Consider the following 16,509-nt stretch of genomic DNA (forward strand, 5'->3'; position numbering starts at 1 on the left):
TTATATTTGTTACATGATTTAAGTACTCCCCAAATACTTCTCTATAAAAATATTATTATTATCCACACTATTCAAATGAAAAGCCAAGACCATAGTCCCATATACAGTAAAAATAGGTTTCAAATACACGTTTTGGTCAATAACCTCAGCTCTTAAAGAGTAATTTCCCCCAGTTCTTCAATATGTGAAGTAAGTAACAAAAAAGCGATTTTCCCTCCTGCACATTTTCCCACTCTCCTTCCCAGAGCTGACCCTTCGGTGGCAGACTAAACAACTGCACTGCTCTTCTAGCCATTGTAATCTATACTTCCTTTGGAGACAGGGACCTTAAACTTCCAATCCTCCTGCCTCCACCTCCTCAGTGGCAGTATTACACGTGGGCCACCATATCTGATTTTACACTGAGCTGGGGATCAAACCTTGTGCTCTGTGTATGCTAAGCAAGTACTCTACTAAGTGATCTATAACCCTAACCCTGTAATCTGTACTTTGTTTTTTTAATATACAGTGTTCTGTCTGCATGTATGCCCGCAGCCAGAAGAGGGCACCAGATCTCATTACAGATGTTTGTGAGCCATCATGTGGTTGCTGGGAATTGAACTCAGAACCTCTGGAAGAGCAGCCAGAACTCTAACTGCTGAGTCATCTCTCCAGCCCTGTAATCTGTACTTTTACTGTACTTTTAAGTAAATAAAATTGCTACATAATTTCTGATAAACTCTTCCTTTTATCAAAGTTTAAAGGGGGGGGGGGCGCTGGTAAGATGGTAAAGGCCCTTCTACCAAGCTCGATGACAGCAGTTTCGATCCCTGGAACAGAGTGGGTGAAGAAACCTGATAGCTCCAAGTTGTCCTTTGGCCCTAGACTGCACACGTACATCAGGACACACTCATGCCCACACACGTGCTAACTAAATAAACACACTGTTCTCTTGAAGGCGGAGAGCTGGTAACGCAGCTCAGTCAGGGAAAGGCTTGCTGAGCAAACTTGAGGGCCTGAGTCTGCGCCCCAAGACCCATTTACAAAGCAGAACACAGCGGTGTACTGGGGAGGGGACCGCTGGACCCCAAGGGCTTGCTGGCCTGCAGACCTAGCCGAACTGATGAGCCCCAAGTCCAGTAAGACTTGTCTCAGTTTTGTTTTTGTTTTTGAGAGAGCATTGAGGGTGACACTGATGTTGACCTTTGGCTTCCATATCATATACACTAAACACACACACACACACACACACACACACACACATACACTCGCACTAAAGATAAACTTGATGAACGCTATTTTTTTTATAATTTATGTTCATTAGCATTTAAACTGCATGTATGTCTGTGTGAGGGTGTTGGATCTCCTGGAACTGGAGTTACAGACAGATGTGTGCTGCCATGTGGGTGCTGGGAATTGAACCCAGATCCTTTAGAAGAGCAGCCAAGGTTATTTTTTGTTTTGTTTTGTTTGAGACAGGGTTTCTCTGTGTAATCGCTCTAGCTGTCCTGAAACTCTGTAGACTAGGCTGGTCTCAAATGCCTCTGCCTCCTGAAGGTTGGGATTAAAGGTGTGCGCCGCCGCCACTCCTCCCACCTCACCCCCCCACCCCAGCTGCAGCCACTGCTCTTAACCACTGAGCCATCTCTCCAGCCCCTTGATGAATGCTTTTTAAATTTTTGTTGCAGCTATCCATATACAGAAAGGAAAAAAAAGAAAGTGGGAAGAAGTTGAAAATTATTAACTAAAGTTGCAGACTCTTATTTTTCATGGGAAGATTGATAATTTTAAAAAGTGTATCAAACCAGGCATGGTAGATCACATCTTTAATCTCAGCATTCAGGGTGCAGAGGCAGGTGAATCTCTCTGGGTTCCAGACTAGCCTAGTCTATGTAGTAAGTTCTAGGCCAGCCAGGGCTATACAGAGACCCTATTTCAAAAAAACCATGTCATCTTAAGACTCATCACAAACAAAAAGAAATACTATACAGAGTTCTTGGGGGAGGGGCTGGAGAGATGACTCAGCAGCTAAGAGCACTGGCTGCCCTTCCAGAGGACCCGGGTTCGGTTCCCAGCACCCACACAGTGGTCCACAGCCATCCTTAACTCCAGTTCTATGAGATCCTACACCCCTCTTCTGGTCTCCTTGAGGCACCAGGCACGGACATGGTGCACATACATACATGAAGGCAAAACATCCATACACATAGAATAAAACAAATAAACCTAAAAAGAAATAAAAAGAGTTGTTGAGGTCTTCCCATGAGGACTCCAAGAGAACATAATCTCGGGGAATATCCTTGGCAACATTTGATTGACAACTAACTGCTTACCTTGCTACCACTGAAATAGATTCCTTTTAGTTCCAACCAAACTTCCCTAGATTTTAAGTCCAGAAACCGCATAAATAAAAAACTTCCAGGGAACATGTTAATATAACCAAATATATCTTTAAAATCATTACATAAACACATCTACTTAAAACCGTGTTATTAGTACTGCGTATCTGAAACTCCAATTTCCACACAGTCAATGGAAGAGCATGAAAACTATTCCAAAGCTCCTCCAGTAAATAGAATCCACCATACTAAAAGGCCGAGTCTACTTGAAATAATCACATTTTAACACCTAGAGAAAAGCAGCCGACCATAACACAGGCTCTCCAATGTCCAGAACAGATCCTTTATTTCACCAGGAAAAACAGGGAATCAAGATGTTTCTTCATGTGAACTGTTACATGGAGCATTTCTCTACATTTATGATAAATGTAGTCACAACCTGTTTCCATAGCAACAAGAGTAGAATGCATTCGGTCTATGGAAATGAAGCTACTAAGCTGATCCTCAAAAACCAGGCAAATTCACTGTTTGGCCACTACTATGACAAAAATAAAAAACAGCTAAGACATATAACCTTGAGAGAGTGGAGAGTCACCTTTTAAAAAAACAAAACAGTCTGCAGTCTTTACATATACAGGGGTGCCATACTATTTTGGTTCTGTGTTCAATTATATTTAATATCTGTATAGACATGATCGATGTGAATCTTGGACTGGGTGTGGTGGTGCACACCTTTGATGCTCCACTCCAGAGGGAGAGGCAGGCAGACTTCTTTGAGTTCCAGGACAGCCAGAGTTACAAGCCACAATCCTATATGGTGGTTTGAATAAAAATGGCCTCCCAGGCCCACAGAGAGTGGCACTATTAGGAGGTGTGGCCTTGTCGGAGTAGGTGTGGCCTTGTAGGAGGAAGTGCGTCCCTGGGGGCAGGCTTTGAGATCTCAGAAGCTCAAGCTGGGCCTAGTATGGCACACTGTCTCTTCCTGCTGTCTTTGGATCCAGACATAGAACTCTCAGCTCCTTCTCCAGCACCATGTCTGCCTGCACGCCACCATGTCCCACTCTGATGATGATGGACTAAACCGCTAAAACTGTAAGCTGCCCCAATTAAATATTTTCCTTTATAAGAGTTGCCATGGTTGGGGGCTGGAGAGACGGCTCAGATGTTAAGAGTACTGGCAGCTCTTCCAGAGGTCCTGAGTTCAATTCCTAGCAACCATATGGTGTCTCACAACCATCTGTAATGAGATCTGGTGACCTCTTCTGGCATACAGACAGAACACTGTATACATAATAATATTTAAAAAAAAAAAAAAAAAGTTACCATGGTCATGGTGTCTCTTTATAGCAATAGAAACCCTAACACATCCTGCCTCAAAAAAAAAACAACAAAAAACATCATCCCAGGCAGTGGTGGTGTGCACCTTTAATCCCAGCACTAGGGAGGGAGAGGCAGGCAGATCTCTGAGTCCAAGGCCAGCCTAGTCTAAAGAATGAGTTCCAGGGCAGTCAGAACTACACAGGAAACCCTGTCTTGAAAAACCAATAATAATAGTAGTAGTAGTAGCAGCAGTAGTAGTAGTAACAATAATAATAATCTATATTTTTTGTGTTGCCCATTTTGATTTCATAATTTAAAATTAACTTTTATTTTTTTTTAATAATTTATTTAACTTTTTATTTTAGGTGCATTGGTGTGAAGGTGTCAGATTCCCTGGAAATGGAGTTACAGACAGGTGTGCGCTGCCACGTGGGTGCTGGGAATTGAACCCAGGCCCTCTGGAAGAACAGCCAGTGCCCTTAACCGCTGAACCCTCTCCAGACCCTAAAATTAACTTTTAGTAAGGAAACAAGTATGCATTTAGAATAATGGAAGTGTGTTATTCTGCTTTATACCTATTTTAAAACTCGAAGACACTCAGCAGCTATTAGAACAGAAGGAAAAGTCAAGTTCTGTACTCTACATAGGGTCCAAATTACACTTAAAACTAACATTCTTCCTCTCTAACTCACACAGGGGTTTTTGGTTTTTCGGTTTTTTAGTTTTGTTTCATCTTGAGACAGGGTCTCACTGTATAGTCCTGGCTGGCCTCAAACACTGAGATCCACCTGCCTCAACCTCCCCAGTACAAGGCTCTCATGGGTTGTTTCTACTCAAAATTTAATGTTACCATTAAGTTACAAATGTTGGTAGAGCTTTTGGGAAAAAATAACAAAAGCCCACAGGGTTCTAAGAACCTGACCACACCTCCAGCACCAAGAAGGAAATGAATAACAATGTTTACCTTCACAAAGAGTAGCTAGAATTGATAAGCATCTCATCCATTTCCCAGAGATGAAAAGCAATACCGGAATCTGGCACAGTAACCTCAATAGAAGGCCAATCTTTCAGACAAAATGGATCCTGCTTGAAATTTTTCTGTGCGGCACTACAAACAAACTTTCAAGTGGAAGTGGTTCCTCGTTTGTCTTTAGATTATCCTACCCTCCGAGAGAACAAACACCAGATTACAAGACTTACTAGTTTGCCAACAAACAAAATGAACTGCTTTCAATGACATTTTATAAATACTTAGACAAAACTCTGGGTAGAAATATCTAATTTCTGACTAAAATTTGGGCATTTTCTCTCAGTTTGTAAAACTCACAGTAAAGCAAACACATAGATTTTTCAGGCCACTATAGAATGGCATTATCTCTACAGGTTCTTTACAATTGTTTTCAGTTTTCCTGTGACTTTTTAAAAGACATTTTGATGGTGTCAAAATTTTAAGGTTTGAAAGAATTTCTACCAAGCTGGGTGTAGTGCACGTCTTTAATCCCAGTACTTGGGAAGCAGGTGAGGTCCAGGCCGGCCTGGGCTACAGAGTGAGTTCCAGGCCAGCCTGGTCTACAGAGTGAGTTCTAGGACAGCCAGGGCTACAGTGTGAGATCCTGTCTCAATAAAATAAAATAAAGAAGAAAAAGAAAGAACTAACTGCCACCACTTTAGCTGAGGCTAGCTCTGAAAGTTTAAGGCTATGATTTATAGGGGAGGCTTTTTCTTCAGTGACTCTTCAGCATTGCACTAATAAAACATTATTATCCCATTAAGGCAGCATGACCTTTTCCTATGAGAATTAACATTCTGTTTTAGTAACTTGAACTGTGCTGTGGGTCTTCACTAAAGGTACTTTCCAAGGTAGGCTTTCAACAAGAAATCGAACCTGATGACTAATTGCTGAGTTTAAGTGGAAAACCTACTTGCTTACAAAAATAAACAATTGAAAAATATTTAAAATAACAACTGGGTGGGAGAGATGGCGCAGCTGGGAAAGGTGCCTACTTCCAAGCCTGACCACCGGAGCGCAATCCAGGTTGGGGAGAGAACCGATTCCTACAAGTTATCCCCGACCATCACCTGTGTTCGTAACACACACACACACACACACACACACACACACACACACACACGGAATTGGATTCTTAAATAAAGATAAATACTAAGGAGAGACTACACTCACTTTATATTTTCATGTGCCCTCACTCACCTTCCACAAAGGAAGCAGCAAATCGTATCTAGTTACTGTAGTTTTCAGGGTGTCCTCCCAGCTCATCCTCAGGTAGCTGGATGGCACACTGCACTAAGCCTCAGATTTTGAAAGAGTTTTTTTTTTTTTAAGTGTTTATTTTATGTGTAATGGGAATTGGGGCCTCTTGCTGGGTGATGCTCTGGATATAGAAATGACGGCTATACAACCTGTAAATACACTAAAGTCACACCACTATAGACTTTGAAGAGTGAGCCTTAGCCAGGCATGATGGTGCAGGCATTAGATCTCATCACTGGGGAGGCAGAGATCGGAAGTTCAAAGCCAGCCTAGTCTACATAGCAAGTTCCAGGCTAACTAGAGATACATAGTGAGACCCCGTCTAAAATAAAATTAAATCTTTAAAAAGTGAGCTTTAATAAGCATGAATTATGTCTCAAAAAACAAAACCTCCCACAAATACACAATGTCTTTCTTTTTCTTTTTTTGGTTTTGTTCGAGACAGGGTTTCTCTGTGCAGCCCTAGCTGTCCTGGAACTTGCTCTGTAGACCAGGCTGGCCTTGAACTCACAGAGATCCACCTGCCTCTGCTTCCCAAGTCTGTACATTTCACAACAATAAAATTCGTATTAGCCATTTAAAAAATTACTGATTCCAATGTACATGGTAATCATGCTTAACAATACAATGCTTATCACTTATCACTGAGGTACAGTAATTAGAAGGTGAGGCAGTGGAAAGGACAGACAGAAAACAGAATGAGAACAGTCACAGACCCACACCTGCACACAAGTGACACAGTAGAAGCACACAGTAGGGATGTGGCATTGAAAAACGGCTCAGAAACAACTGCCTGACCACACAGATCACACAGATGAAAAATAAAACCGGAATCGACGAGCTGGGCACCATGGCAAACACTGTTAGTTCCAGCACTCAGGAGACAGAAGCAGGAGGATCCTGGGAGTTCCAGGCTCTAACGCCAGGTCAAGTGTCTTCTCCACTAACATAGCATTCTACTTACATTCCACCACCACATTAAATACCTGGTTTAGGGCTATCCTGTCATAAAGGAAAACGGTGTCTGTGTGTGAAGGAAGCATGACCTCACAACATTCATATAAGAAAGAACAGTAAAATACTCCACTAGGTCAGTTCTGGACGCCAGCTGCTGTCCCTACACTCTGTAGGCTGAGACAAGGGCCAGTGAAGGCTCATGCCAGCTCCTTCCTTCCCATTCTGCTGCTGCTGCTGCTATAATGGGAAAGAAACCAAATGTTACAGCCCGGTTACCCCACCCCCCTCGCCCCAACTTATTCAGACTTCTCTAACCAAACAAACATTTACTGGGTAGACACTGTGCTAAGATCTAAAGTCCCAGGGCTGAAGACTCAGACAAGGTCCCTATAATCCTACAGCTTACAATATCATCAGAGAGAAAAGCAATAAAGGGAAATGCAGGGGTGCCGCTCAGAGTCTGCTCCTGATAAGCACGGTCACTTCATACGGGGTGCCTGCATTCCGTCCAGTCCTGGGCACCAGAGATAAAAGATAAACGAGGCAGAGCCAGAAAATATCCAGGGCTGAGAGGTGAAATTCGGGAGATCAGTCTTTTCCAGGCTGAGAGGAGCTGAACTCTTCTCTGGACTGACAGCAGATAGTACCTCAGAGAGTTCCAGTTAAGAACTTTCTGGGTTCCTCAGTAGATAAGTACTGAGTGAGTTAGATTTTTGAAATGCTTTTCTTGATGTGCTGTGAAATCGGAGGCATTTAATGAAAACACACCACAGAAGTGGGAGTGGAGGAGCAGGTACTAGAGACTAAGGAAAGAACGAAGTGTGTATGAAGAACACTGGAATAAATCCTCATTTAACACCCACCACTAACGGCAGTACCTGGCACATTATCAATAAATCAATTCTCATAGGAAAAAATATCAGGGAGCACAGGACTGGGTTAACCATCACAATATTGTATCACCATTAACTCTAAGTGTCACTGAGATGTCACCAGCTGTTGACATGAATTAGAGCTGACTCCACATTGGCTGCGTGCTCCTGGGGGGTGGTGCACATGTGTGTGTGTACGTGCCTGTAGCCTAGAGGTGTTCCTCTATCACTCTCCATTCTCTGGCCAATGAGCTCCCAGGAATCCTCCCTGTCTACCCCCAGTTTCGGGTCACAGGTGAACTGCTATACCTGTTTTGTGTGTAGGGGTGGGGGGCGGTACTGGGGATCCACACTCAGGGTTTCACGCTCATGTGGCGAGCACTTTAACGACTGAGCCAGCACCAGATCTGCTATCTGTTCTTTGTCTGAGTCACGGTCTCACTATGTAGCCCTGGCTGTCCTCACTCTGTAGCCCAGGCTGGCCTCGCACTCAAGAGATCCACCTTCCTCTGCCTCCTAAGTGTGGAATTGAAGGTGTGCGCCACCATGCCCAGGGAGATTGGCTCTTTCTTCCTAAAGAACTGGTGAAGAAAGCTCAGGAAGTATCTGCAACATCACTTGTATGCCCAGTCCAAAGCCTGTCAGCAAGTAATCAGGTCACAACAAAATAAAATTTACCCCAATTACTTTGAACCCCTTTTAATAGTTATAATATGCAATTTTATTTTAGCTGGTAATACTTTCACTAAAAAATAAAATTAGAAAGCATCTTATTAAATGCCAAAAATAAGGCCAGTGAGATGATTCAATGAGTAACGGTGTTTGCCACCATCCTGAGACCTGAGTTAAATCTTCCTCCCGACCCCCAAGACAGAATCAACCACCACGGTTGTCTTCTAACCTCTACTCAGGCACCACGGTATGCACACACCAATAAATACATGTTTAAAAAACATGCTGAGAACACACACTATTAACAACATATCACCTAAGGGGCACTGGCTAAAAAATACCTTTTCAGAGATATTATTTATGTAACCTTATATAACGTGATATTCTCTACCGTAAGTCTAATAACTTTACAAGCATATATAAACTACTGACAGTGTGCTACAATTCATATTAGGTATATTATGAAATACTGTCTTTTGTATAAGTATATAAAAATTTGAGTCATTGTTAATGGGATTATAAGAAACTGTCATAATGTTACACTGATGAAAATTAGAATCGTGACTTCTAGTAAAGATGACTACAAGAAAAAGAAAAATGACTTTTTGATATTAATTATAGATTAATTCCAACCCTGTCCTAAACAACAAAATCATACATATTTGAAGTGTCTTTTTGCACAGCTTCACGACTGACAGACTGGCCAGTTCAGATATCTAAAATTCATGTTGGTCTTTTTGAGACAGTATCTCAGAGATCTGCCTGCCTCTACTTCCCCCTCCCAAGAACTATGATTAAAGGTGTATGACACCATAACCAGCAAATATAGATGCTTTTAAAATCCAAAGCGAAGTGCGGCAGTACCATCTTGTGCCATCGACGAGAGCAACTCTCAACAGCCATTCTTGGGAATAGCTGCACCAGGTGGAATACACTTTTAATCCCAGCACTCAGGAGGGGGAGGAAGAGGCAAGAGGACCTCTGTTAGTTCTAGGCAAGCCAGAGCTGCAGAGTGAACCCCTATCTCAAAAAACAAAATGAGCTTGGTAGTGACACACACCTTTAATCCCAGCACTCAGGAGCCAGAGGAATGATATCTCTGCACTCGAGGCTAGCCTGATCTACAGAGTGAGTTCCAGGACAGCCAGGGCTACACAGAGAAAGCCTGTCTTGAAAAAAGCAGAAACAGAAACAGAAAGAGCACCGAAGCCGACTGACAGAACCCACCACGCACTCAGGTTGCACCCTTTCTGCATCCCCATCCATAGCACAATGGGGGAATACAGAGGCCGCTGAATGATGCACAGACGGCAGAAGACAATCTCGCCTGTACTATTCCACTGGGTGTAAAATAACTACAAGGATCCTATACGTAATTCATTGAAGAGGGTTAGAAAGAACGCTGAAGGCATTCAAAATGGTGGAAGGAGCGGGTGGTACACACTTTCAATCCCAGCAGAGGGAGACAGAGGCAGGTAGATCTCTATAAATTGCAGGTCAGTCAGGGCTATACAATGAGACCTTGTCTCAGAAAAACAAAGTTGCGGAGGGAAACCTGGAGACAACTCAGAGGTTGCTTGCTGCTCTTGTGCAGGACCCTGGTTTAGTTCCCAGCATCCTCATGGTGCTCACCACTATCTGTAACTCCAGTTCCAGGGGATCCAACACCCACTTCTGACCTCCAAAGCACAAGGCATGTATATGAATACATACATACATGCAAGCAAAACACTCATATATGAAATAAAAATAAGTAACTACAAATATGTTTAAGATAATAAATCATTAATTTTTTAAAAGCTTATTCTATACAACACAAAAAAACTGTATCAAGCAAGCATTTTTCTAATGAGTAACTTTAAGTAGAAATTTACTTTGTAAAAATAAATGACAGAATCAGAGGATAACTCAGTGAGCAAAGTTCTTGCTACAGAAGGATGAGGACCGGAATTTCGGTCCCCAGTACCCACGTAAGCCAAGTATGGCAGTGCACATCCATAACCCCAGTGCTGGGGGGATGAAAACAGTGGGTACCAGGGGCTCACTGGTCAGTCCAGCTAAAACGATGAGCTCCAAGTTCACTGAAAAACCTTGTTGGAAAAAGTTGGGGCTGGAAGGATGGCTTAAAGTCACTTGCTGCTTTTGAACAGGACCTGGGTTTAATTCCCAGTCTCTACATGGAGCTCAGAACCATCTGTGTCTCCGGTCCCATGGACCAGACATGCTCTTCTTACCTCCCCCAACTGCACGAATGTGGTGCAGACACACAGCAGGCAAAACATTTACATTCATAAAAGAAACCCTAAAAAAACTTAGGGTAGAGAAATAATGAAAGACACCATAGCACTAGCCTCTGGCCTCTACATGCACCCACACAGGTAAGAGTAACTAACATACATGAACACATACCAAAATAGACACACAATTATGAACAAGTCCCCTAAATAAAGGCTTTCATTTACATTTTAGATAATTGTTTCATCATTTAAGAATATGCAAGGGCTAATGAATTTACTCAGTGGCTAAGAGCACTGTGACTTTTGTAGAAGATCTGGGTCCAATTCCTAGTACCCACATGGAGACTCACAACCACCTGTAACTCCAACCCCATGGGCTGACACCCTTTCCTGACCTCCAGGAGCAAGTACATGGTGTGTGTGTGTGTGTGTGTGTGTGTGTGTGTGTGTGTGCATATAGATATAGACATATACACACACATATATGTATATATATGCATGCAAAACACTCATACATATACAATAATATATTTTTAAATTTGTATGGAAGCCTGGCCTTGTGGTGCACAACTTTAATCCCAGCACTCAGGAGGCAGAGGCAGGCGGATCTCTGTGAGTTCGAGGCCAGCCTGGTCTACAAGGACAAGTTCCAGGATGATTAGGGCTACACAGAGAAACCCTATCTCAAAAAAAAGAAAGAAAGAAAGAAAGAAAGAAAGAAAGAAAGAAAGAAAGAAAGAAAGAAAGAAGAGAGAGAGAGAGAGAGAGAGAGAGAGAGAGAGAGAGAAAGAAAGAAAGAAAGAAAGAAAGAAAGAAAAAGAGAGAGAGAGAGAGAGAGAAAGAGAGAGAGAAAGAAAGAAAGAAAGAAAGAAAGAAAGAAAGAAAGAGAGAGAGAGCAGAGAGAGAGAGAGAAAGAAAGAAAGAAAGAAAGAGGAAGGAAGGAAGGAAGGAAGGAAGGAAGGAAGGAAGGAAGGAAGGAAGGAAGGAAGGGAAAGGGAAAGGGAAAGGGAAAGGGAAAGGGAAAGGGAAAGGGAAAGGGAAAGGGAAAGGGAAAGGGAAAGGGAAAGGGAAAGGGAAAGGGAAAGGGAAAGGGAAAGGGAAAGGGAAAGGGAAAGGGAAAGGGAAAGGGAAAGGGAAAGGGAAAGGGAAAGGGAAAGGGAAAGGGAAAGGGAAAGGGAAAGGGAAAGGGAAAGGGAAAGGGAAAGGGAAAGGGAAAGGGAAAGGGAAAGGGAAAGGGAAAGGGAAAGGGAAAGGGAAAGGGAAAGGGAAAGGGAAAGGGAAAAAGGGAAAGGGAAAGGGAAAAAGGGAAAGGGAAAGGGAAAAAGGGAAAGGGAAAGGGAAAGGGAAAAAGGGAAGGCAGAGCCAGGCGGACGGATCTCTGTGAATTCGAGGCCAGCCTGGTCTACAGAGCAAGATCCAGGGCAGGCTCCAAAACTATACAGGGAAAACCCTGTCTTGAAAAACCAAAAAAAAAAACAAAAAAAAAAAAAAAAAAAAGAAAGAAAAAAGAAAAAAGGAAAGGAGGGAAGAAGGAAGGAAGAAGCCGGAGCTGTCTCCCAGCACTGTATAACTGAAGAACTCAAACCCTCAGATGCTCCTGCCTCCACTTCCCAAGTACAGGGATTGTAAGCATGCACTAGTCCAAAAGATACAGACATAAATTCTACATTTCAAACATTTTATCGCAATATCTCTGAGTCTGAAGCCAGCCTGGTCTTCAGAATGAGTTCCAGCACAGCCAGGACTACACAGAGAATCCCTGTCTTGAAAAACCAAAAACCAAAAACCAAAACAAAACAAAACAAAAACATTTTCTATATGCTGTTGTTCATTCCATTGACTAAAAAGATTTCAGGGAAATTGAAGAGCTGGCTCAGTGATTAAAAGCACTGGTTGCTCTTGCAGAGGACCAAGGTTCAGTTCCCAGCACCCACATGGTGGCTCACAACCACCTGTAACTCTAGTTCCAGCCCTCTGCTGACCTCTGCAAGCACCAGGCATGCATGTGGTACACAAACATACATGTAGGCAAAACACCCAAACATAAATCTAAAAATAAAAAAAGAAATTTTAGGGGACTGTACCTGAGCAGCAGAAGCCAAATTCCAGGTCCCATCCCACACCAAAAAAACAAAAATAAAGAACTTCAAAACTGTCCTTTTCAACTCTTTTTGCCCCTAACTTTTTTTTTTTTAACTTGGGGTGGGCATACATGAGTACCAAGTTGTGCACATGGAGACTGTAGAGTTACTTGTAGGAATTAGTTCTCTCCCTCCACCATATGGGTTCCAGGTTCCAGGCTTGGCAGCAAGCTCCTTTACCCACTGAGACATCTCACCAGCCTGTATTCTGGGTTTCAAACAATTATTATTAATAAGTTATTTTTGCCAGGCGGTGGTGGCGCACGCCTTTAATCCCAGCACTCGGGAGGCAGAGCCAGGCGGATCTCTGTGAGTTCGAGGCCAGCCTGTACTACCAAGTGAGTCCCAGGAAAGGCGCAAAGCTACACAGAGAAACCCTATCTCGAAAAACCAAAAAAAAAAAAAAAAAAAAAAGTTATTTTATGTGAATGGGTTTATTAACTTCAAAAATAGTAAACATTGGGGGGGGGAGACATTTATAGCAAGCATTCTTGGGGGAAGACATTTAAATACCGAATGCTGAACTGGAGAGATGGTTGCTCTCCATCATTGCTCACTGCTCTTGTAGAAGAGCAGATTTCAGATTCCAATACTCATGTCGGATGTCTTACAACTGCCTGTAACTCTAGCTCCAGATGCCCTCTCCGGCCAATTCAGGCATCTTCATACACGTATATATTCACACACAGACACAGTACACATAATATAAATTTTTTAAGTTTCTAAAAAAAAAAGGGGGGGTCCCATCCCTAGCTGCTGCTGGTGGTGGTGGTACATGCCTATAGTCAGAAGTTCAAGGTCATACATAGCAAGTTTGGGGCTGCTTGGGCTGGAGACCATATCTCAAAAGGAAATTCAGTTCTCTCCACCACCTCAAAGCTGATCACACATCATTGATCTAGTAAAACACCGTCCTTCAAACAACCTCAGGAAAATGTTCTTCCAAGCTGACAGAAATAAAGTTAGTCATGAACACTCTGAAGAAATGGGCAAATATTGTGATGCAAGAAAGAAATCAACCTGGCATGATGGCACATACCTTTAATCCCAGCAATCAAGACTCAGAGGCAGAGGCAGGTGAATCTCTGTGAGCTCAAGGTCAACATGATCTACATAGACACCCAGTCTCAAAAAAAGAAAAAAGAAATAAAAGAAGACAGATCACATACACAGACATTTAAGCAATCATACTTCATGCTAGAATAAAATGTCAGATAAACCCAGGGACAAGCAGAATGTCCACAGAGTAAAAACATGTACTATTAATACTGGTCTTAAAAGTCATGTGACTTGAATCGTAGTCAGGAAACTTTTGAACAAAATTTTTTATTTTACTTGTATGGGTGATTTGCCTGCATGGATGTCTTGCATCATGTCTATGCCTGGATCCCTCAGAGCCCAGAAGAAGGTGTTGGATTCCCTGGAGCTAGAGTTACAGGCTGCTGGGCTACTACATTGGTGCTGGGGATTGAACTCAGGTCCTCTGGAAAAGCACCCAGTGCTCTTAACCATGGAGCTCTCTCTCCAGCCTTGTCATGAAACTTCTAAGAGCTGGGCATAGTGGCTCACCCCTTTAGTGGCTCACCCCTTTAGTGGCTCACCCCTTTAGTGGCTCACCTCTATAGTGGCTCACCCCTTTAGTGGCTCACCCCTTTAGTCCTATAACTTAGGAGACAGAAGCAGAAGAGTCTCTGTGAGTTCAAGGCCAGCCTTGTCTACATAGAGAGTTCCAAGACAGCCAGAGCTACATAGTAAGACTGTAGGAAGAAAGAAGGGAGGGAGGGGAGAGGAGGGAGGGAGGGAGGGAGGGAGGGAGGGAGGGAGGGAGGGAGGGAGGGAGGGAGGGAGGGAGGGGAAGAAAGAAACTTCTACCTCAGTGTGTCGATCTGGAGATCTAACCCCTCTGGGCTCTCACCTACAGTGTAAGTGGACGTTAAACCACGTGATGACGTATCTGAAATGACGCCAAACAGTGGCAAGATGCTATTCCTCTAGATGCCCACAGATAAATGTACAGCTTGGGTTTTTATTTTGACATGGATATATATGGCTTTTAAACTAACTTTAAGTCTCAACTGCCTTAACACTATTTAATGACTTTTATTTGCAATATCAAACATTAAATGAAATTTACCTCCAATGCTTAGCTACATAAGTAAGATTTTAGAGGTACAAAAATCAGCATGACTATCATACTGTCGTCTTCATAAAATTTTCTAAGTAATCAAAACATGTCCAAAGCTATACATTTTCCTTTATTTTTTCTCTTTACATCTTACAAAATTTTGACAGAACAAAAAAAATTTAAGTATAACTATTGCTACTCCACAATCTGGTTAGCTTTGTTGCTATCACCTTAAATGTTTCCTGAAACTTTCACTTGAAATTCCCCACTCACAGTGTGCTACAGTCCTGTAATATAGCTCAGGATTTAGAGGCTAGCCTGGACTACATGGTGACACCCCCCCACACACACAACACACATCTCAAACAAACCAAAGTGTTAGAAGAAAACTAATTTTCAAAGAAAGTAAAATATCCTGTATCAGGAAGTGACCTGCATGACGTGGAACATAATTACTTAATGAGAAAAAATTTAAACCTACATCTTATTTCACTTAACCATAAACCCTGTTATTAAATTTAATCTGTTTTGACTTGATTATGATTCCATTGAATTATTCCACATTTCAGATCATAGACCAGTTTTTTCGGACTAAACCACATTACTACTTAACAACCTTACAGCAATACAAAGCTTACTGTAGATACTGTCTCCTTGATCTACGTTCAGTTTCACCTCCACAGTCTCACTTTGTTCTCGACCACACCACACAACAAACATGGTTACCACTGAATATATGCTTTAAAGTTTTGTCCAGGTCTTACCCAAGAGTACTGAAAGTTACTACAAACTAGGCAACTTCTTTTTTAGAAAGTTTTTATTTTATGTGTATGTTCATGAGCCTGAGCGTAAGTATATATACTGTATGTGTAACACATGGGTACAGGAGACCATGGAGGTCAGAAGGGGGCACAGGATCCCCTAGAACTGAGTTACAAGCAGTTGTGAGCCATGTGGGAGTTAAAAACAAACCTAGGTCCTCTGCAAGAGCAGTAAGCACTCTTTTTTTTTTTTTTTTTTTTTTGGCTTTTCAAGACAGGGTTTTTTAGTGCAATAGCCCTGGCTGTCCTGGAACTCACTTTGTAGACCAAGCTGGCCTTGAACTCATAGATCCGCCTGCCTCTGCCTCCTATGTGCTGGGGATTAAAGGCGTGAATCACCACAGCCAGTTGGCTCTTAAGAGTTTTATAAATGTTCATTTTACTTTTTCATACCTTGGATTCTCTACTATCCTCAAGTCATATATATATGAAGCTGGGTGGTAGTGGCACATGCCTTTAATCCCAGCACTCAGGAGGCAGAGGAATGTGGATCTCTATGAGTTTGAGGCCAGCCTGGTCTACAGAGTGAATCCAGGTCAGCCAGGTTGTTACACAGAGAAATTCTGCCCCCCACCAAAAAAGACAAAAGTAATCCGTGTTTTAAAGTACTAAGCAATACATAAAACTAAAAAGCCTAAGTTTTCATTTCCTATAGCAATGTCTGGTGTTTTCTGTTTTGTCTTACTAGTTTTATCACTCAGGAGTTATATTCAGATTCGACACCACTTCCTGGTCTCATCAGAACACTAAGCACTGGTTCAGCTGCAGACGGTCATG

At 42.4% G+C, this 16,509-nt stretch overlaps 1 protein-coding gene across 7 annotated transcripts in view; it reads right to left on the reverse strand.

The window, feature by feature from the left end:
• The window catches only part of Nsd3 (nuclear receptor binding SET domain protein 3), a 110,717-nt gene that overhangs the window by 83,617 nt on the left and 10,591 nt on the right, over positions 1 to 16,509 (reverse strand). Inside the window, exon 1 of one of the 7 annotated variants that reach the window (XM_076553775.1) lies at positions 4,603 to 4,622. The exons of the other annotated variants lie outside the window; for them this stretch is intronic. The gene's annotated coding sequence lies outside the window, so the exon portion shown is untranslated. Of the gene's footprint in view, positions 1 to 4,602; positions 4,623 to 16,509 lie in introns of those variants that run through there. 7 annotated transcript variants of the gene reach the window in all.

This window comes from Peromyscus maniculatus, chromosome 17 (assembly GCF_049852395.1).
Source record: "Peromyscus maniculatus bairdii isolate BWxNUB_F1_BW_parent chromosome 17, HU_Pman_BW_mat_3.1, whole genome shotgun sequence".
Taxonomy (NCBI): Eukaryota; Metazoa; Chordata; class Mammalia; order Rodentia; family Cricetidae; genus Peromyscus; species Peromyscus maniculatus.